The sequence below is a fragment of the Lepisma saccharinum genome, chromosome 5, assembly GCF_977018435.1.
Source record: "Lepisma saccharinum chromosome 5, izLepSacc3.1, whole genome shotgun sequence".
NCBI lineage: Eukaryota > Metazoa > Arthropoda > Insecta > Zygentoma > Lepismatidae > Lepisma > Lepisma saccharinum.
The window spans coordinates 79,499,970-79,523,078 of NC_139233.1; the positions used below are offsets into that span (position 1 = coordinate 79,499,970).

The 23,109-nt window shown below is 36.5% G+C and overlaps 1 long non-coding RNA gene across 1 annotated transcript; it reads right to left on the reverse strand.

Annotated features, from left to right (window-relative positions):
* Positions 1–8,939: 8,939 nt before the first annotated feature.
* LOC145988410 (uncharacterized) lies at positions 8,940–11,294 on the reverse strand. The gene is made up of 3 exons (XR_014441752.1): positions 11,205–11,294; positions 10,572–10,698; positions 8,940–9,107 (listed from the first exon to the last, which is right to left on the reverse strand). It is a non-coding gene; the product is annotated as an uncharacterized LOC145988410 (long non-coding RNA).
* Positions 11,295–23,109: the final 11,815 nt, after the last annotated feature.

Here is a 23,109-nt window from a genome sequence, read left to right on the forward strand (position 1 = left end):
TTTATTACGTGCTATATTATTATTATTGTACTGCTGTACTATGCAACGAAGCCAAAAACCAAGTGCATTTATTCACTTCGCCTGTGTAGTGGAAGATATAAATTCATCGATGTCTCTATCATATGTACCACATTGCAAATACCGGTCACTTTCATTAGGTAGTATACAAACGATATATGAAGTGCGTGTCTGTTGTTTACAAGTAGTTCTCAGAAATTTTTGAAAGCAGAAACTTGTACGGGTGGTAGAAATGTTTAGTAACACAGACTCCGAGGTACAATTTTTTCTTACTTGACAGGTTTTGATGTTTTATGTAACATAGAATGTGCTTCAAAGCGCGGAGAGCACAAACAACCGCGATATTTGATCCCAAAGCACAGCTCACGTAAATTTTAAAAAATCTATCTCTGAGTACTTTCGTCACTTCTTATTGGTCAAAATTGGTGTATGGACATTCAAATAGCGTAAAATACGTGCAAATGATAACGTCACAAAACTTAACACTCCTAACAATAGTTACACTTCTATTTTGGTTTTGTGAGTTTTCAGACCTTCGTGTTTGATTTACTTTATTTTATAATACATTTAAAATGTAAAATTAATATTTATTTTCAATTATTGACTTTTATCATTACTATTTTGGGTGCACTTGCACGAAGCCTTCGAGCTGTCCTGCTTCAGGCTAAGGAAACTAGGTACTTTACTTCACCATAACTCATTTCCCTGAGCTAAAAACAGCAGGAAATCTACATAAACAACTTAATCTTCATAAAAAAATGTCAAAATTTTCACTTGGTGGTACAGAAAGTCAAGGGTACCTAACTATTCATCTGGCATAACAGCCTAAAAGTACTGACTGAAATTGTATGGATTTAATCAGTAGTGACTAAATGATACTCCACACATAAATACTTCCAGGGAAGGGTTTAAAAGCTTTACGGGAATGACACACGGTGTGCTTCAATCGTCCCCTTCCTTCATCTATCCTCTACACTGAAAAAAAAATCATGCAAATTAGCCGATATTTATCTGAAAGTCCCAAAATTAAATTGTAAAATTCAATTTTTGGTTCTAGACTAAATCAGAGTAAAGATATTTCGATCTAGCTAAGGTTATCTATTGAGAAGTATTTAATCCCATGGGAGATTTATAAATGAAGAACTGGTCTCCCAATATTGGTCATTTTATTCATAATTTTGTATTATTTAGGCAAGTAGAATTACATAGCTTTGACAAAAAGTCAAGTGAATGGTTAAAAATACAAATTCATGAGTAATTATAATAGTGTACATTTACACAAGTTGGAGGTGTGATATTTAACTTTGTATGTCAAAACAAAATTGAAACTTAGAAATTTTTTATCTACGGAACACTGAAGAATTTTCTAAAAAAAAAAAGATGGCAACACTGATTTTCAATAATATTAACTATTTGGATGTTCCATAACATATTGAGCATGCACTTAAAATTCTTCTGCTAGTTCTAAGCAAATAATGTGAAGTAAAAGCAAAATTTTTGTGATAATTCAAAATTCTTTTGGTTTTACGGCATTTTTCAAAAATGACACTTTTACAAAAAAACTGAGTGCTACTGACATGAAAGATGTTAGTTCTTGGTGGTATTTTGTATTTCCCTTCAAGTTTAAGCTGTTTATAACTGCAACAATTAGCATTCATGCATATTTAGCTGTAATTAGGTATCTTATGACTGATTTCAAATTCTTTTTCTCTCGCAAGAATTACAATTTTGGACAAAATTTGGATTTAAAATTCCAGTAATCAAAACAATGAAACAATATAAGTTTAATACAGTAGATTTAGGTAATTTATGGTTTAATTGTTATCATTAAGTCTAAAACTGTACAAAATTGTTAATGATTTATGGTTTTCATGCTCAAAATTCATTTAATTACAGGTTTTTATGAGAAATTCTGATTTGAAGTCTGGAAAGTAAAATATATGCCAAGAATTGTGCCGATGGGTAATGAGCTGTGAAATTTCTGTGGGAGGTCCCAGAAACTGCATTGGAACCTCTTTCGGACAAGATTCACAAGTAATTTGCTTTTCATGTTTTCAACTAGAACCTGAACCAACAAAATAACCACCCCTCCTCCCATTAGAAATAGATCCAATAAGTTTTTTTTATGAGAAATTTGAAATGTTACTCACTCAATGGTTGAATGGTTTATTTTAGCTTGAAAGGTAAATAAAATAAATCATGGTAAAGGTTATTGAAAGTTTTCAATCTTGTGTTCTGACAACTATTATTCAATCCCCTTACCTTTACTTTCCATGTGAATGACTGTATGTGTAGAGAATTGGTCATGTAATTGAACAATTACTTGAATTGATACTAACACATAGGGCCTACTTTTTTTTTAAAAAAATGCTGGCAATTTATCATACAAACGTGTGAATGGAACACTGCACAAACTTTCACATAATAATTAAAAAGCTCCAAGTTTGTAGTTAAAATATTTTTAATTCTCCTGAAATATTCACATCAACTCAGTGCATAAAACAGGTGGTTGGGTCAGTGGCAATGTGGTTTTAATGCTAGACCCATACTTTAATCACCAAACATTCAGAGTTTGAGTCTTCTTGTCAGCGTGGATGTGTTTTGTTGTACAGTGTAATGCATAAGAATCGCAAAGTAAATTGTCCATCGCCATGTTTATTGCACTTGTTTTACGAAATGAGAGCTTTAAAAAAATGAAACAAAATGTCAAACAAACTGCTGAAAATTTCTACACCAGCACTTGCATAGATAAAAGGCCAGTTCCTAAAAACACGAAAGATGCAAGACAAATAAGAATGAAAATTGTTATGGACAATTTGCTGAGCAATACTTGTGCATCCCACTGTCCCATTCATTACTTAATCATAATATTGGTCATTTCTCATCTTAGTATTGTCTCTTAGATCCAAAAGATGAATGGTTTGAACACTGAATGCAGTACTAGGTTTACCATATGATTTGGCACACACGGAACAGAAGTAAGGTAAAGCTCCTCATGCACCATGCCATGAAGGCACAGCGCAATGTGGAAGTTGGGCCCCACCAGTGCTGTGATACCATAATTTACCACAGCTATACACTAAATTTCATGAAACGTTAAGTGGAGACCATGTTTCCATTAACTATGGATTATGTTTCTATTAAATATATGGATGAAATCTGCAAACTTCTCTAAAAATGTGTCACTCGTGGTGGAATACTGATGATGATGATGATGATATATGACATTTTACAAATAAAAACAAATATGGAATACACATTTTCATGATTGCATTTCAACATGCAGGCTACAGTACAGCATGTTATTGTATCTACATTTCTTGTTTAATTGCTTTTTTGAATTTTGGTTTTGTTTTCTGTTAACGACTTTAATAATACTGGTAATGACACTGAAGATGAAAACTTGCAAAACCGTACATAAGAAGTTCTCTTCTTGTTTTGAACTGACATAATACTTGATACGCCTTGTTTATTTTGGCCATATGTAATAGTTTATTTGTTTTCTGTTAATTTCACAGACATCTGTTTGATATATTTGTTAGTTTCAATACTGTTGTTTGTGTTGATTTAAATTTGTAATTTTTGCTGTATATTTGTTAAACGCAATATCGGAAGCGGAAGTCATTTCGGGTTTATAAACATTTGTAGAACTGTCTAATCTTTTATTGATTCCGTTGCCGGGACAACAGTGCGTGAAAAAAAAAAGTAAGTTGAGTTGCGTTGAGATTATGTTAATTTTGTGAAAAACTCTGTTATAAAGGAAAAGCCGCAGCTTAATTGAAAGGTGATTGTGGTTGTGAATATTGTTGTTATTTTTCAGTTAATGTTTAAAGGTAAAATGTGTTATTAAATTTGTAAATGACAAGAAGCTATTTCTTTTTCAAATCGTTACGTCCTGAGAATGCTCATTATAACATTAAGGAGAGTCTCATAACTCCGCCGCACAAGGAGATTGGGTAGCTACCGTGACGTAGTGATCCAGTGGCGAACATCAGAAAGGAACGTCACATACAGACTTCAATTGTCTCATGGCAGTAAAGACACCCAACTAACTGGATTGTCATGGCTCACACAGGAGATGTCCTGCATAGAAATTTTTGCAAAGAAAATTCAGGCTTGACCAGGACACAACTAACTGGATTGTCATGGTTCACATAGGAGATGTCCTGCATAGACATTTTTGCAAAGAAAATTCAGGCTTGACCAGGACACAAACCAAGGTCTTTGGCATACCATGTCATTGCTCTACGGACTGAAATAAACCAGGGCTGGCTTAGTAGCTAAGTTAGTATAGTTACTTTTTCAAATTAGTTACTCTATGGGTAACTGGGAAGGTAGGGGGAGAGGCAGCTGAAACACGGTACTGATCACATCATCTCCACTGTAGCCAGTAGAGAATGTGGAACCATGTGCCTTCATGGAATGGTGACAATTACTGCCACCTTTCCACATATGTATTTATTTTTTGAGGGAACTGTATGAATGGGAAACCCCTCCTGAACTCACCCACCACTGAACACTTTGACAAAATTATTCTGTTACTTGAGAATTAATGAAATTTTAAATTTGATCTGTTGCAATTGCATTTGGTTTTGTATCAAATTCCTTAATGGTAAATATCTTCTTCCCAGGTGATTTAATCCAGCAGAACGGTCCAAAGTTAAGAAGAAAAAACACAAGTTCAATGTAGTAATTATTTGACAAAATGCAAAGAAACAAGTGTAAAGTGAAAATAAATAAAAGTAAATTATAATTATGTACTTAGTTGATTTGAATAAATTATTTATATTATTTGAATTAATATATCTCATTTGAAAATTCCATTTTTAAAACTGAAAAGTATTTCAGAGGTTTGCACCAATAGCAGGGATGGAATATTGGTAGTAATGCCAGTAAAAGCCAGTTTTTGATCTTATTTTACTTATTTATTTATTAATTTTTTATGTTGAATTGATTCTCTTGCGCTATCGATCAAGTGGGTTCTGCAACTGTTTCTGAGCTTTTGAGAATAATGCCACTATCTTCAGGCTAGAATTATTTCTTTACCTTTACCTTGAAGATGAGAGTAAAGTCAGATCATGGAACTTCTGAGACTTTTATAGAATTCATGTGGTCAAGGAGAGAGAATCTGTTCATCATTTTCCTACGGAAAAACTTTGACTTATTATAGTATTTTGTGTGTTCATGAGTGCAATTTGTGATTTATTTGTTGGATTGTGAGGAACTTGAAGTGAAATTATTTTTTTTTTCAGTTCAATTACAGATCTTTTTGTAATTTTTCCTAATTTAAGTAATAATAATTATTGTACTAAGAAAGTAGTTTCATTACGGAAATGTATTTCCATAAATACTAAAACATTGAAATTTTAAGGTTTGAGGGTTATGTTTTCCTTTCTGTTTTCTATTATGTTATTCACAGGGTTCCTGAATATCTGAAAAACACTGAGAATTTGTTTGTTTCTTGCTTGGAAGGATTGTAAACATATTTCACCTTTTCCTCATAACTGTTTTTCTTTGTGAATGTATCATATCCTTACAATGCATTCACACACACACACACACACATATTGTAGTAAATGGAGAGGTATAGTTTCAAGTCCACTTTATGTTCAGATAGGCTAATTGTAGCTGGACCTACAGTTCTGAAGTGGAATCCAAACCATTGCATTATGCCTCCACCAAGGTATTGAACAGAGGACTCGATCACAAGGTAAGGATAATAGCATTGTGCCATCAGAGGGGGCTGGAAGTCTCTAATAAAATAATTAAAACATTGCCTTCAAGAACATGTTAATTTTGTCCAATGAAAATGTATGTCATTGCTGGTTATGGAGTTGGTGGATGCCATAGAAATGCTATTTAATTAATAAGTTGTAATTATTATTTTGGTATTTTTGTTTCTTTCTGCATATTGGGTTAAATGTGATAATGATTATAAATGATGGCATGGGTATAATAAATACAATGATACACTCATGTATGAACTGGGCTTTATACCTGGCATCTCTAGCTTTATGGGACGTTAGCTCACCAGTCCACTACAGAAGAAAGAAGGGGGCTCTAATAGTTCAGTATTTACCCCCAGTTAAACAGGTAATTTTTACTTTCTAACTACTGTCGACCTCTGCAAGGGTACGTAAATCAATTGTGTGTTGTGCAAGTGTAAAATTTTCTTTAAATGCCTTAATATCGTGGAAAACGATGAACTGTGCTGCCAAGGAGTGTTTTAAGCACATACATTGGCAGTGAAATTGGAAATGTTATACCTATGTCAGAACAAAATCAATCATCAATATGTAATGAGAAAATAACTTTTTGACATTAAGTCTGGCCAAAAAAGTATAATTTTTTACATTATGCAAAAAAGTATTTCATCTAAATACAGCCAATTATTGTTTAAATTACGGCATTATGCCGTATTTTTTTAAAAACAATCTTGTTAAAATTACGGTATGTTACAGTTTAATATACAGGTATCTGTAAAAAGAAATTTACGGTCACCGTAATTTTTACGGTATCTGGATGGTAGCGACAATTGACGGCCTTAGACCGTTTTTTCTACTGTCAACTTTTTACAGTGTGGGGGAGGTTTCCCATATGTTGTCTGGAACTTTCTCTGCACTGAAACACAAGATTTTAACTCTGCAAACCACAGAACACACTGTGTCTTTTCCTGGATGAACGCCATCTTAAGTCACATGATCACGTGATTACCAGTACAAGCGTCACTGAGCAGTGTGGCCTGAACAAAACTTTAAACTTCCACCCTTCTCACACAAAAAATGTGTATTGTTAAACGCAACAGCTAAAAAGTTATAGAGTTTTAGTTTTTTGCAGGACTTTATGGACTACCTGTACACTGTAAAAAGTTGACAGTAAAAAAAACGGTCTAAGACCGTCAATTCTCGCTGCCATCCAGATACCGTAAAAATTACGGTGACCGTAAATTTCTTTTGACGGATACCTGTATATTAAACGGTAATATACCGTAATTTTAACAAGTTTGTTTTTTAAAAAATACGGCATAATGCCGTAATTTAAACAATAATTTGCTGTATTTAGATGGAATACCTTTTTGCATAATGTAAAAAATTATACCTTTTTGGCCAGACAATGTCAAAAAGTTATTTTCACATTACATATTGATGATTGATTTTGTTCTGGCATAGGTATAAAATTTCCAATTTCACTGCCAATGTATGTGCTTAAAACACTCCTTGGCAGCACAGTTCATCGTTTTCCACGATATTAAGGCATTTAGAGAGAATTTTACATTTGCACAACACACAATTGATTTACGTACCCTTGCACAGGTCGACAGTAGTTAGAAAGTAAAAATTACCTGTTTAACTAGGGGGAAATACTGAACTACGAATTACGTATTAGAGCCCCCTTCTGGCTTCTGTAGTGGACTGGTGAGCTAACTCCCATAAAGCTAGATGTGCCAGGTATGAAACCCAGCTCATACATGAGTATCATTGAATTTATTATACCCATTCCATCAATTATAATCATTATCACATTTAACCCAATATGCAGAAATAAAACAAAAAAAACCAAAATAATAATTACAACTTATTAATTAAATAGCATTTCTATGGCATCCACCAACTCCATAACCAGCAAAGACATACATTTTCATTGGACAAAATTAACATGTTCTTGAAGGCAATGTTTTAATTATTTTATTAGATACTTCCAGGCCCTCTGATGGCACAATGAAATTATTCTTACCTTGTGATCGAGTCCTGAGTTCAATACCCTGGTGGAGGCATATTGCAATGGTTTGGATTCCACTTCAAAACTGTAGGTCCAGCCCCAATTAGCCTATCTGAACATAAAGTGGACTTGAAACTATACCTCTCCATTTACTACAATATTTATGTGTGCGCGAATGCATTGTAAGGATATGATACATTCACAAAGAAAAACAGTTATGATGAAAAGGTGAAATATGTTTAAAATCCTTCCAAGCAAAAAACAAATTCTCAGTGTTTTCAGATATTCAGGAATCCTGTGAACATGGGCGTCCAGAAGGGGGGCAAGGGGGGCCATGGCCCCTCCCTGGAAAATGAATGTGTACCTAAAAAGTATATATTTCACACATAATTTCATTTCAATCACAGTAATTTATGTTAATTATTATAAATTCGTTGAAGAAACATGATAATTTCAGACTGAAATATTGTTTTTTGAGAGGGCACCACTATTTTGGAGGAAAATATGTGTCCTTTGCCCCCCCTCTGGAAAAAATTACCTTACTTGCCCCTCCCTGGAAAAAATTCTGCGGACGTCCATGCCTGTGAATAACATAATAGAAAGCAGAAAGGAAAACATAGCCCTCAAACCTTAAAATTTCAATGTTTTAGCATTTATGGAAATACATTTCCATAATGAGACTACTTTGTTAGTACAATAATTATTATTACTTAAATTAGGAAATATTACAAAAATATCTGTAATTGAACTGAAAAAAAAAATTTCACTTCAAGTTCCTCACAATGCAACAAGTAAATCACAAATTGCACTCATAAACACACACAATACTATAATAAGCCGAAGTTTTTCTGTAGGCAAATGATGAAAAGATTCTCTCTCCTTGACCACATGAATTCTACAAAAGTCTGAGAAGTTCCTAGATCTGACTTTATTCTCATCTTCAGGGTAAAGGTAAAGAAGTAATTCTAGCCTGAAGATAGTGGCATTATTCTCAAAAGCTCAGAAACAGTTGCAGAACCCACTTGATCGATAGCCCAAGAGAATCAATTCAACATAAAAAATTAATAAATAAATAAGTAAAATAAGAGAAAAAAACCTGGCTTTTACTGGCATTACTACCAATCTTCCATCCCTGCTATTGGTGCAATCCTCTGAAATACTTTTCAGTTTTAAAAATGGAATTTTCAAATGAGATATAATAATTCAAATAATATAAATAATTTATTCAAATCAACCAAGTACATAATTATAATTTACTTTTTATTTATTTTCACTTTACACTTGTTTCTTTGCATTTTGTCAAATAATTACTACATTGCACTTGTGCTTTTTTCTTCTTAACTTAGGACCCTTCTGCTGGATTAAATCACCTGGGAAGAAGAAATATATCATTAAGGAATTGATACAAAACCAAATGCTATTACAACAGCATAAATTTAAAATTTCATTAATTCTCAAGTAACAGAATAACATTGTCAAAGGTGTTCAGTGGTGGTTTCAGCTGTCTCACCCCCTCCCTTCCCAGTTACCCATAGAGTAAACTAATTTGAAAAAGTAACTATACTAACTTAGCTACTAAGCCAGCCCTGGTTTATTTCAGTCTGTAGAGCAATGACATGGTATGCCAAAGAACTTGGTTTGTGTCCTGGTCAAGCCTGAATTTTCTTTGCAAAAATTTCTACGCAGTACATCTCCTATGTGAACCATGACAATCCAGTTAGTTGGGAGTCTTTACTGCCATGAGACAATTGAAGTCTGCATTATGTCAGTTCAAAACAAGAAGAGAACTTCTTATGTACGTTTTTGCAAGTTTTCATTTTCAGTGCCATTACGAGTATTATTAAAGTGGTTAACAGAAAACAAAACTAAAATTCAAAAAAGCAATGAAACAAGAAATGGAGATACAATAACATGCTGTACTGTAGCCTGCATGTTGAAATGCAATCATGAAAATATGTATTCAATATTTGTTTTTATTTGTAAAATGACATATATCATCATCATCATCATCAGTATTCCACCACGTTTTCCACATTTTTAGAGAAGTTTGCAGATTTCATCCATATATTTAAGAGAAACATAATCCATAGTTAATGGAAACATGGTCTCCACTTAACGTTTCATGAAATTTAGTGTATAGCTGTGGTAAATTATGGTATCACAGCAATGGTGGGGTCCAACTTCCACATTGCGCTGTGCCTTCATGTCATGGTGCATGATGGGCTTTACCTTACTTCCGTTCCGTGTGTGCCAAATCATATGGTAAACCCAGTACTGCATTCAGTGTTTAAACCATTCATCTTTTAGATCTAAGAGACAATACTAAGATGAGAAATGACCAATATTATGATTAAATAATAAATGGTACAGTGGGATGCACAAGTATTGGGTCAGCAAATTGTCCATAACAATTTTCATTCATATTTCTCTTGCTTCTTTCGTGTTTTTAGGGACTGACCTATTATGTATGCAAGTGCTGGTGTAGAAATTTTCAGCAGTTTGTTTGACATTTTGTTTCATTTTTTAAGCACTCATTTCGTAAAACAAGGGCAATAAACATGGCGATGGACAATTTACTTTGCAATTCTTATGCATCTCATTGTACAACAAACCACATCCATACTGACAAGAAGACTCAAACTCTGAATGTTTGGTGATTAAAGTATGGGTCTAGCATTAAAACCACATTGCCACTGACCCAACCACCTGTTTTATGCACTGAATTGATGTGAATATTTGAGGAGAATTAAAAATATTTTAACTACAAACTTGGAGCTTTTTAATTATTATGTGAAAGTTTGTGCAGTGTTCCATTCACACATGATACAACATACCTTTTGCCAAACTCCAATGTGTTGCATGCTTGAAATGGATACTGATATAGCACTCAGGAAGCCAAGCATTCTATCAATTCTTGCTCAATTGAAAGCATAATTTCCATGCATTCTATTAGGGACGATCCTGTATTAACAATAATAAATTTAAGAATCTCATTCAAAATATCAAATATATGAACAAACAAAAAAAAAAAACTTGCATTCAGTACACGGAAGGGTTATTTCAAAGAATGTCAATTGGCACACTTTTAAGGAAAGCCCACCCTGACCTTAAATAGTTACAGGAGTTTGTATGATAAATTGGCAGCATTTTTTAAAAAAAGTAGGCCCTGTGTGTTAGTATCAATTCAAGTAATTGTTCAATTCCATGACCCACTCTTTTCACATACAGCCATTCACATGGAAAGTAAAGGTAAAGGGATTGAATAATAGTTGTCAGAACACAAGATTGAAAACTTTCAATAACCTTTACCATGATTTATTTTATTTATCTTTCAAGCTAACTTCCAACCATTGAGTGAGTAACATTTCAAATTTCTTATAAAAACTTATTGGATCCATTTCTAATGGGAGGAGGGGTGGGTATTTTGTTGCTTCAGGTTCTAGTTGAAAACATGAAAAGCAACTTACTTGTGGATCTTGTCCAAAAGAGGTTCCAATGCAGTTTCTAGGACCTCCCACAGAAATTTCACAGCTCACTACCCACTGGCACAGTTCTTGGCATATCTTTTACTTTCCAGACTTAAAATCAGAATTTCTCATAAAAACCTGTAATTAAATGAATTTTGAGCATGAAAACCATAAATTATTAACAATTTTGTAGTTTTAAACTTAATGATAACAATTAAACCATAAATTACCTAAATCTACTGTATTAAACTTATATTGTGTCATTGTTTTGATTACTGGAACTTTAAATCCAAATTTTGTCCAAAATTGCAATTCTTGCGAGAGAAAAAGAATTTTAAATCAGTCATAAGATACCTAATTACAGTTAAATATGCATGAATGCTAATTGTTGCAGTTATAAACAGCTTAAACTTGAAGGGAAATACAAAATAACACCAAGAACTAACATCTTTCATGTCAGTACCACTCAGTTTTTATGTAAAAGTGTCATTCTTGGAAAATGCCGCAAAACCGAAGGAATTTTGAATTATTACAAAAATTTTGCTTTTACTTCACATTATTTGCTTAGAACTAGCAGAAGGATTTTAAGTGGATGCTCAATATGTTATGGAACATCCAAATAGTTAATATTAGTGAAAATCAATGTTGCCATCTTATTTTCTTAGAAAATTCCTCAGTGTTCCGCAGATAAAAATTTCTAAGTTTCAATTTTGTTTTCACATACAAAGTTAAATATAACACCTCCAACTTGTGTAAATGTACACTATTATAATTACTCATAAATTTGTATTTTTAACCATTCACTTGACATTTTGTCAAAATTATGTAATTCTACTTACCTAAATACAAAATTATGAATAAAATGAACAATATTGGGAGACCAGTTCTTCATTTATAAATCTCCCATGGGATTAAATACTTCTCAACAGATAACCTTAGCTAGATCAAAATATCTTTACTCTGATGGGGTCTAGAACCCAATATTGAATTTTACTATAATTTTGGGACTTTCAGATAAATATCGGCTAATTTGCATGATTTTTTTTTCAGTGTACAGGATAGGTGAAGGAAGGGGACAATTGAAGCACACAGTGTCATTTTTTTCCCGTAAAGCTTTTAAACCCTTCCCTGGAATTATTTATGTGTGGAGGTTCAGGATTAACAGTATCATTCAGTCACTACTGATGAAATCCATACAATTTCAGCCAGTACTTTTAGGCTGTTATGCCAGATGAATAGTTAGGTACCCTTGACTTTCTGTACCACCAAGTGAAAGTGTTTGCGTTTTTTATAAAGATTAAGTTGTTTATGTAGCTTTTCTGCTGTTTTTAGCTCAGGGAAATGAGTTATGGTGAAGTAAAGTACCTAGTTTCCTTAGCCTGAAGCAGGGAAGCTCGAAGGCTTTGTGCAAGTGCACCCAAAATATTAATAATAAAAGTCAATAATTGAAAATAAATATTAATTTTACATTTTAAATGTATTATAAAATAAGGTAAATCAAACACGAAGGACTGAAAACTCACAAAACCAAAATAGAAGTGTAACTATTGTTAGTAGTGCTAAGTTTGGTGACGTTATCATTTGCACGTATTTTAAGCTATTTGAATGTGCATACACCAATTTTGACCAATAAAAAGTTGCGAAAGTACTCCGAGATAGGAGGTTTTTAATTTACGTGAGCTGTGGTTTGGGATCAAATATCGCGGTTGTTCGTGCTTTCCGCGCTTAGAAGCACATTCTATGTTACATAAAACATCAAAACCTGTCAAGTAAGAAAAAATTGTACCTCAGAGACTGTTACTAAACATCTCTACCATCCGTAACTCGGCTATTGCAAGTTTCTGCTTTCAAAAATTTCTGAGTACTACTTGTAAACAACAGACACGCACTTCATATATCGTTTGTATACTACCTAATGAAAGTGACCGGTATTTGCAATGTGGTACATGTGATAAAGACATCGATGAATTTATATCTTCCACTACACAAGCAAATTGAATAAATGCACGTGGTTTTGGCTTCGTTGCATAGTACAGAAGTACAATAATAATAATATAGCACTAATAAACTGTGTTACAATGAATTTTCATTCCATTATGTTAAAAAATAAAAACATTATACGTACCTTGAGTTATGTAGATTTACTTCCCATGCAGGAATTCGAAGCACAACCATCGATAAAGAAGCACAACATAGCAACAAAAACATACGCTTCGGCCATGTTGGCCTGTGAGTGTTGACAAGCGACACAAATGCGCATGCGCGGCTTGGTCTAAAACGGTAGGGAAGTATTTCCGATTCCACGGTCGAGTCGGTAAAATTTTTACGGTAGGATGTATTAAATTTCACGGTAACTTCTAACAGTGTATATATATTCGTTTCGGTCGCAGCAATGAGTTCTTTACGTTGCATATTTACTTTTCTAGAATGAAGTATGTGTAATTTGTTTAAGGAAACGTAAAAGAGGGTTTCTTAAAGTATTCAGTGTTAGCAAAAATATGATTCTAAACTGGGTACACACCCACTAGAAGTTATTCTGCCGGCGTCCATGCTTATGGGTCCCATGAAATGTACTAATATCCTTCAAGCCCAAGGTGGGGCCCGGTCTGAAAAAGATTTAAAGCCTAAAACACAAGAATGTTGGATTTTCCCGATATTTTCGTTTTTAAATCTCTAAATGTGTTGATATGAAAAAGTCCACAATTCACATTTTGTGTCAAATTCGCGTTATTTTGCGATTTCGAATTTGTGAAAAATGTGTTCAAATGCACATTCATAAACAATTTTTGCAGCAATTAACACGTTTCGGTGCTGTCTCCACTGCAAAAAATCAAGGTCCGATTTATAACACATTTTTACAGTGCCTATATACGAGCGAAAATGCCTATTCTACATGAACTAGCCTAATATTCGGCATTTTAGAAAGAAATATTTTGGTTTGTGAATGTCACTTCGTCCAATAACTATTCCTCATCATCGTCGCATAGTAAGTGATAGGAAAGCAATGCTGTGTGGTATGAAACAGGCACCGTATTTGGAGTGGATGGGGGTCAGCTGCTGGGAAACATTTAGAATGAAATATTGAGTAAAGAAATGCAGGGGAATTAATTATATTCAATTCCTTGCTTAATAAATTCCAAACGGGGGCTTTACCCCTTCTTGCATTATCTTCCGTTCGGTGCGCCCTGCAAACAAGCATCGCTACGCCTCGTATGTATATACTTTTTATTAGCGTTTAGTAAAATATATAATATTAAAAATACCCGTATAATCAAAAGATACGCTCCCAATCCGAAAGTATTCCATTTCTTAAAAAGCAACAAAATTTCTTTGTTTAATTTGGTTTTTGCTTACACGGGGAAGTTAAGGCTGTAGAGACAAGTGTCATTTTTAGGTCTGAGCCGATACCGATGCAGATGTATCGGTATCGGTATCCGAAAGTATCAGTTGAAATTCATATACCGATACCAGCCGATACTTTCTCTAATATTGGTCTTTCACGAAGTCCGGAAAAGTGCCACGCAACTCTTTCCCAGAGTCCAATTATGCTGGAAATTAGGCAAAATTCAAACTTTATTTTTATTTTGTGCCAATTTTGCACGGAAAACTGTATTTTCTGTTTATGTAACATCTATTTTAATATTCTGATGTAATTCTTGTACATTCTGAAGCAAATGTCTTGGTAAATGGGTGCACATAATTGGAGAAGAATATTTACACACCAACATTGGTCAATATTTTGAACTAATTTTAATTATTGCAATTTTCAAGTATAGGCACGGTATCGGTATTGGAATCGGTGGGTATGGGTGAGAGTATCGGTATTGGTATCGGTTCAAGGTACCGGCTCAGCCATAGTTATTTTAGCTGTAACGTTACTAATGAGGAATATAGCGTTCCTAGGTATTAAGCAATAGCTTTATTATTATAAGGCTGAGATCGTAAATTTTTTAGAGCGCTACCCCTACATCCCCCTGTTTGCCTTTATGGCACCTTGCAATGAGCACCATTGCCTCATAATTATAAGAGTAGAAGGAGAGAAAACCCAGAGCAGGTGAGAGGCTCTATTAAATCCCTAGTTTATATTAACAGAATGTTACGCCCTCCCTTGCCCGGGAAAACAAATGCTACCACTACCTAGATAGAGGCGGCAAAATCTCCCTCGGACAAGCGAAATAGCGTTACGGTCCAGGTTAAGTTCGTGTGTAGGAACCGGTGACCAACAGTGCATAGTAATAAGCCATATCGAATAAAAACAAAGACATATGTACTTTCAAATTACCACCTCTTTACCTGTAGCCGGGAAGCGGCTAGCTGCATACCTGAAAATCACGGGTAGCGACATGCATACGAAAATGATATAGCCCAAAATTAACATGAAAATAAAAAGTATATTATATTCATAACCAACAAAAATGGAATTATTACAGGTCCCCACACTTGCACTCTCACATTCTCTCTCAGATTCAATCCTCATGGGGTCATCGACACAAGAAATTATACATGACATGTACAGGTTTTATGACGACAAGCCCTAATTATTGCATTCTCAATTAATTTTATCTTACTTTTTGTCTAATCAGGTCATTTGTGATTTTGCTCCAGTGCTACTTAAATCCTAGCCAGCCCTTACTTAAGTTCACCTTTTGTTTTTAAAAAAGAAACTAGTCGGCGCGGTGACCATACATTACTTGACCAGTATAAACAAAGGCGTCTCAACGGCAATTACATTCACGTGGGCGGACGTTTTCCTTTTACAAGACCTCACGTGGTTCCAAACATAACAAATAACCTCCGTTGAGTGGCGCAAACATATACTCTCTAGCAGGTGGGACTTAAACACTTCGCCGCGACGAGCAATTCACATTACCAGGCAAATACTTTAACAATAATCACATATGCGACCGGACATAGCTAGCAGCGACACATAAAAATGAACAAACCTCAAGTAGAATATGCAATTAAGCGGGCGGCGCTTTACTCTAATAGTACGCACTTTAAACAAATACAAAGGAGCACAAACAACAATGAATTTAAGATCATAAAAAAATATCACAAGGAATAAGAAAAATTGACCTGAGACGAATAGATTACAAATGACAAGCGCGACGGGAGTTTGGTATGAAGTTCGAGTTGAGTGGGCGTTTTCAAAATGTCGACGAATTTCAAGGGCGTTCTCTAAATCAATCGGGCCGTCACGTGTTAAGGTTCACACAGATGAATACTTTACCATCTCTCAGCTTCCGGGGTGCATCCTGGCGTCTTTATGGGCGATTGAAAACACATAGTATCCACGCGAAAGGTTTCCTTGGTCGTGACGATGAAGATGCAAAAAGGGTTCAAACACCTAGTTCCCCGGCTCCTCTTCCTCTCGGGATCGGTGGATCTCCGTGGTATGGCGCGGTTCGGACGTCGCATCTGAGCGGTCGTTGTAGGCGTCGTCGGGGCGTCAACATCTCTCTCTACGTCTCTCTGTCGCGGCTGGTAGGCGTCGTCGGGGCGTCAACGTGGCGGATGGTAGGCATCGTCGGCGTATCAATAGGGCGGCGTTCGACGTTCTCTCTCTCTCCATGGCGGCGGATAGGCATCATCGGCGTAGTTTCTTCTGACATCGGGCGAATCGACGTAACGCCCCCATCTCTCTTCTTCCTCTAGCCCGCCATAGTTTCCGGTGTTCCTCGTTTCTCAAAAATTATGAATGGCGTAAGGTAATCACGGAAACACGGTTTCGCTTCAACTTCCCCCAGCGGTTGAGGTAGGCGCACTCGTGTAGACTTACTGCCTATCACACACACTGGTGTTCGCACAACACAACAAAGTCCACTGTACACGAAAGGTAGCACGAAGGTGCTCTCGTTCCAAGAATCGCGGCAAAACTGTATATGGAGAGGTAGCACGGAGCTGCTCTCGCTACAAGGATCGCGGTAAGACTGTGTATCGAAAAACCATGTCCTTCGTTTTATTTGGATTTTGAAAAAGGACGCTAGGCGCACGTTGGAGTGACGCTTCCGGAGAGGTTATTCCACCATGCTCTATTGTCTCCAAACTAGGACGGACCGTGTCCGAAGTTTACTTGTGCGGATTAAGCTTCCGCCTGGCTGTCGCCCATAGCTCAATTGCCATCGCTGTCCACAAACTGATCAATTAGAACCGATTTGATCTGGCGTCCGTAATTGTCGTTTGATCGTGACGAAACTCCACACATCCGTCCTTGCACACATGCCGCTGCGCTGGTATAAGTTTCACATGAATCTGACCGTTGGAAACCGAGATATTTAAATGTTTGTCATTACGGTCGAATTTCCTAAGCTTTAGACGCATAGCGTGACCCTTCAGGTGCTCACCCTTAACACACGCGAACGTCTCGTTCCTCCCGTCGGCTTGGCAAAAATCAAATATGTAATCTTACAAATTAAAACACTCAACACTTTGAATCAACACGTCTTTTTACCGCTACATACATGAATAATAATGATAATAATAACACTGGTCTACATATGAAAAAAAAAATCTGCTGACTTAGATATTTTAACTGATTCTATATAATTTGAGGTCGCTGATTCCAAATATGTAGTCATAAAAAGTGCATCACGTCACAATTTTTCACAAATCACGTTTGAAAATTTTCACAATATTATAATACTGGGCTAAACTCCAACAGTTTTCCATATAGATATCTACACATAATGACATTTCTTTTTCTGCTGACTTAGATATTATAACTGATTCTATATAATTTGAGGTCGCTGATTCCAAATATGTAGTCATAAAAAGTGTATCACGTCACAATTTTTCACAAATCACATTTGAAAATTTTCAAAATATTATAATACTGGGCTAAACTCCAACAATTTTCCATATACATGTAGATATCTGCATAATGAAATTATAGGACTATACATAGGTGTCGTAGCTGGTAACAGGTATTAAGTTGCATTGTTTCACAAGTCACATTTCAAAATTTTCAGAAAATTATATCCGGCTACATTCCAACAGCACTTGCAAAGAGAATGCGATGTAGTCAGATGTCCATGCAGAGTATCACGTCACGTTGTTTAACAAACATACGTTTCTATTTTCTCAATAGGGAGTTCTTAATGGACAAAAAGTTTCGGCAATTCCGGCAAATTGATTAGTTTGTTTCACGAGCACATACAGTCAGCACTTTTCTGGAGTAGGTAGCCTCAGGAACGTCACGCTTCAAGCACCAGCAATAGTCGGCCATCATGTTTTTATTCCACTCCCCTGATATCGGTGCTCCATGGTTTTTATGTCTTGGTGGAAGCGTTCGCCCTGTTCTTCACTTACGGCACCAAGATTGGACGGAAATACATCTAAGTGGCTGTGCAGGAAGTCAAGCTTGACACTCATATTTACTCCTAACTTTTGATACGTCACCAACAAATTTTCAACTAGAAGCTCGTAGATGTGCGCCCTGAAGTTTCCAAAAAAGTTTGTAATGACATCAGAAAAGGCACACCATGCATCTTTCTCTGTGCGGTTGATTGTTTGTAAGAATTCTTCATCTTTCATTAGCATCCTTATCTGAGGATCATAAAAAAATAACCTGCTGCGTCAATGCAGGAAATTTTGAGCAAATGTATTTAAAGCAAGCCCCATTCTTATCCAGAGCTTTTACATACTGCTTCATTAATCCCAACTTAATGTGCAATGGAGGAAGTAACACTTTCTTAGGATCAACAAACGGCTTGTTCTGGATGTTTTTCGCCCCGACTTCAAAGCTTTTCCTGGTAGGCCACAGTCTTCGTACCCAATGTTCGTTCCTTGCTCGACTGTCCCATAAACACAAAAAGCATGGATATTTCGTGAAACCTCCTTGTTGACCAAGTAACATTGAAAATTACCTTGAGATCTCCGCACGCAAGCCAACTGTCATTTGCATACTTTATCTTTCGAAGCAGTTCTTTCATTGTTTCGTAGCTTTCCTTCAAATGTACGGAGTGACCAACAGGAATGGATGCTAACTTATTGCCATTATGCAGCAACACACACTTCAAACTCCTCTTCGAGCTATCAATAAAAATCCTCCATTCTTCTGCATTATACGTACATCCCATAGCTTCAATTATTCCCTTCACATCTGTACAATAGACAAGTTCTTCGTCCCTTTGAAAATATCTTAGTATATGCCTCTCTCTGTCCCGATATATGAAGGTTGTTCCAGACGCTAACATATTTCTTTCCTTCTTTTCTACACAGGTCCTGCATACTTTATGAGGTGCCCAGGATTTATCTTGGTCACCCAATTTAATTCCGAAATATGCACTATATGCTTTCCTTACAAAGTCAGTAATATTTGTCCTTTGGTTTTGGGTTAACAATGTTCGAATAACTGATTGAAATAATATTCATTATAATATTCCATGTGCTGCCATCTTGTGACCTCTTTACGGACTACATTGTTTCATTGCTCTAAATATACATCCCTAATATTAGATAATTTATATTTTCCTCCGAAACCTGACGTGATAGGAAGAAACGGATTTCGGTTTTGGATTTACCACCCTCGAATTACTAAAGAACAACCATCAGCCTCCAGTCAGCAAAATGGACGTAGACCAGTGTAATAATGACGGTAAATCTGACTGTCACAAGAAAACAAGGTGGTTAGTCTTGCAGGTTTTCATATGCCTTGGGTTCGAATCCTGCCCTGATTCCTCTTGGGTTCGCCGCAGGTTCCCGTCTCTCCCGCTGGAGATGTGGGTGATTGGCTGCGAGACGTAAGTGGGTGTCGTGCAGTGTTGTCATATCTCCGACTGAAGGGATGGAAACCTTAGGGCAGTGGAGAGTGAAAACATAACTTTCTTCAAGACTGGAGTCAGAAGAAGACGAGTAGAAACTTCCATTATAGAATTGGAGATGAAGATTTTTAAGATTAAAAGCTTCGCACAATAATTTGGGAGCACGCACAGAAAAATGAGCAACGCTGAAACTGGGATAGTCTTAGGATGCGAAGATTTTATTCAGTTGAATGCTCAACGTCGGACACAGGACATTTGATATGATGAAGCAAAGACAACAGTACAGATCAGCTTGCTAGATAATACAGGGTGTCTATAAATTATTGGAGCGGTTTCACGATGTTACTGTACGTGTATTATTGAACGTATCATGAAGTAACTTTACAGTTTTGTAGATAAACTCGACGAGTTTTATGACACGCTAGCTGATTGTCCGGCATTGCCCGGATATTTATTTATCCCAATCTTCTATTAAAGTGATCTTAAATCCTCTCCGCAGTACTTAATAGACAGCCCCTGTGACTTGTTGATCGTGATCGAGAAAGCAAGTGTGTGTGTTTCTCTCTCTCTTTCTCTCTCTCTCTCTTTCTCTCTCTCTCTTTCTCTCTCTCTCTCTCTCTTTCTCTCTCTCTCTCTCTCTCTCAAATGGCATCGTGAATGTCACCAATTAGCTTAACGACTCCAAAAAAAAAACCTATGGATTCCACACTAATGTAGGTTATTTTTGACATTTTATTTCCACCCCTATTTCACCCCCATGCCGATAGGTGATAAACTTGGAGTTGGACGGCATTTGGAGTGTCACTATTGATCTTAGCGACCCCGAGAACTATGGATTCCACACTATACCGCGTTTGGTAGAACCTGTCCCGCTTCCCGCGCTAGGGAGCGCTCAACAGTTTCGGTGCCAATGAGAAACGAGGAAAAAATCGTCTGCTGGGCAGCGAGGAGCGAATGAAAGCCAGAAGAGAGGCGCTTACGTAGACGCTGTTACGACGTTGCGTATTTTAATTGGCTGCCTGGCTTTGACTTTCCCCAGCACCGAGAAAAGACAGGGAGCAACTAGCGCGGGAACCGGGACAGGTTGTAACAAACGCGGTATAATATCGGTCGTTTTACATATCAACTTCTTCCCACCCCCACCCCTAGGGGTGCCAGGGGTGTCTTGGAGTTGAATAGTATTGGAAGTGCCGCTATTCATCTTAGCGATCCCGAAAACTATGGATTCCACACTAATATCGGTCTTTTTCGATTATTTTCACATGTCACCCCATCCGTAAGGGTGCCAATGTAACTAATTTTATTTACAGGTAAATGTCATCGTGAATGTCACCAATTAGCTCAGCGAATATGAAAAGTATGGATTAGACACTAATGTAGTTCATTTTTGACACTTTATGTTTGACATTTTATTTTTCACCCCCTTTGGCGATAGGTGATGAACTTGGAGTTGAACGGCATTGTGAATGTCACTATTCATCTTAACGACCCCGAGAACTATGGATTCCACACTAATATCGGTCGATTTCGATTATTTTTCGATGTCACACACATTCCCACCCCCACCCTAGGGGTGCCAGGGGTGTCTTGGAGTTGAATGGCATTTATTCATATTAGCGACCCCGAGAACTATGGATTCCACACTAATATCGGTCGTTTTCGTTTATTTTTGCATATCACCTCTTCCCACCCCGACCTCGAGGGATGCCAGGGGTATCTTACCTCCATAGTTTTTCTTTACAGATTACAAGTGATACGCGCACCAAGTTTGATTGGAATCGCTCCAGGCATTCGAGAGTTATGCCGGAACAAACATACATACACACATACATACACACATACATACATACATACATACATACATTTTTATATATATAGATTACGAGTTATGGGGTTTTTAATGTTCCCCGTAGCGCCGTTGAGTATAATCGTGACTATCCGAAACTCAATGCTTTTTATGCAATCTTAAAATGTAAAGTTTACGGCCCCTCCTTCTTCAGCGAACAAACCACTACAGGAGACGTGTTCCTTGGCATGTTATTAAATTGGCTATGCCATATAGCTGGTGCTCTGCCCTACTTCCATTGCGATTCACACGAATTCTTGAAGACCAGACTGTCAAAACGATATGATCAACAACTGCTGTCATGGCCTCCACACTCCACTGATTTAACTCCATGTGACACTTTTGTTGGGTTAAATGAAGGATTTAGTGTTTCTGCCTCCTTTATCGAGTGATCTAGCAGAATTGCGGGTTTTCATCATCAGTGCTTTCGATCGAATTGGTAGGGACATGTTGCATTGCGTTTGGGAAGAACTTTATTATACAATTGAAGTTTTCAGAATCGCAAAGGGGGATATATCAAATGCTTGTAATGTTTCACAAAACATGTTGAGTTTCTCTACAAAACTGCAAAGTTACTACATGATACGTTCAATAATACGCGTACAGTAACATCGTCAAACCGCTCCAATCATTTGCAGACACTCTGTATTGTCCAGTTAGCATGTCATGTCAAAATCTGGGCAACGCCACACAGGAAACCGATTGAACAGGATGCATTTTGTTTAGCAGAAACGTCACAACATCGAAAGTTTCCATTCAACATCTAAGAACGCTATCTAGCTGCTGCCATAATATACCGGGTGGTCCAAAAGTCCCGGAACGGTCACATATCGTGAGAAATACACATCGAATTGGAAAACGAAAAAAATACGTGTTAAATAAGTGAAAGAAAACTGTTCAATTATATCACAACCCCTGAGGGTTGGGAGGGGGACAACTGTGAAATTTTAAATGGAAACCCCCATTTTGTATTGTAGAATCGGAAAGAGGACTTCATTCCGAGTCCAACGAGCTATCAACCATCCCCCTAGCTCAATTAGGAACGGAGATATGGCGATTTTAAATTTTCATAAAACCCAAAACATTTTCAAACTGACGTATCTCTGCCCCTAATTGAGCTAGAGTGAAAACGATTGCAGATTCGGAATCTGCACATCAAGACCTTTCAATAGAGTATATGGAAGGAAGTCTACGATCACACGCAGATTTGCTCCCAAGTGACACTACAAGCTGCACGTGTCCCTAGTCGGTAACGTGTCAGTCGGACATGGTCGTTTTCATTGTGTCTTCTCGGTCT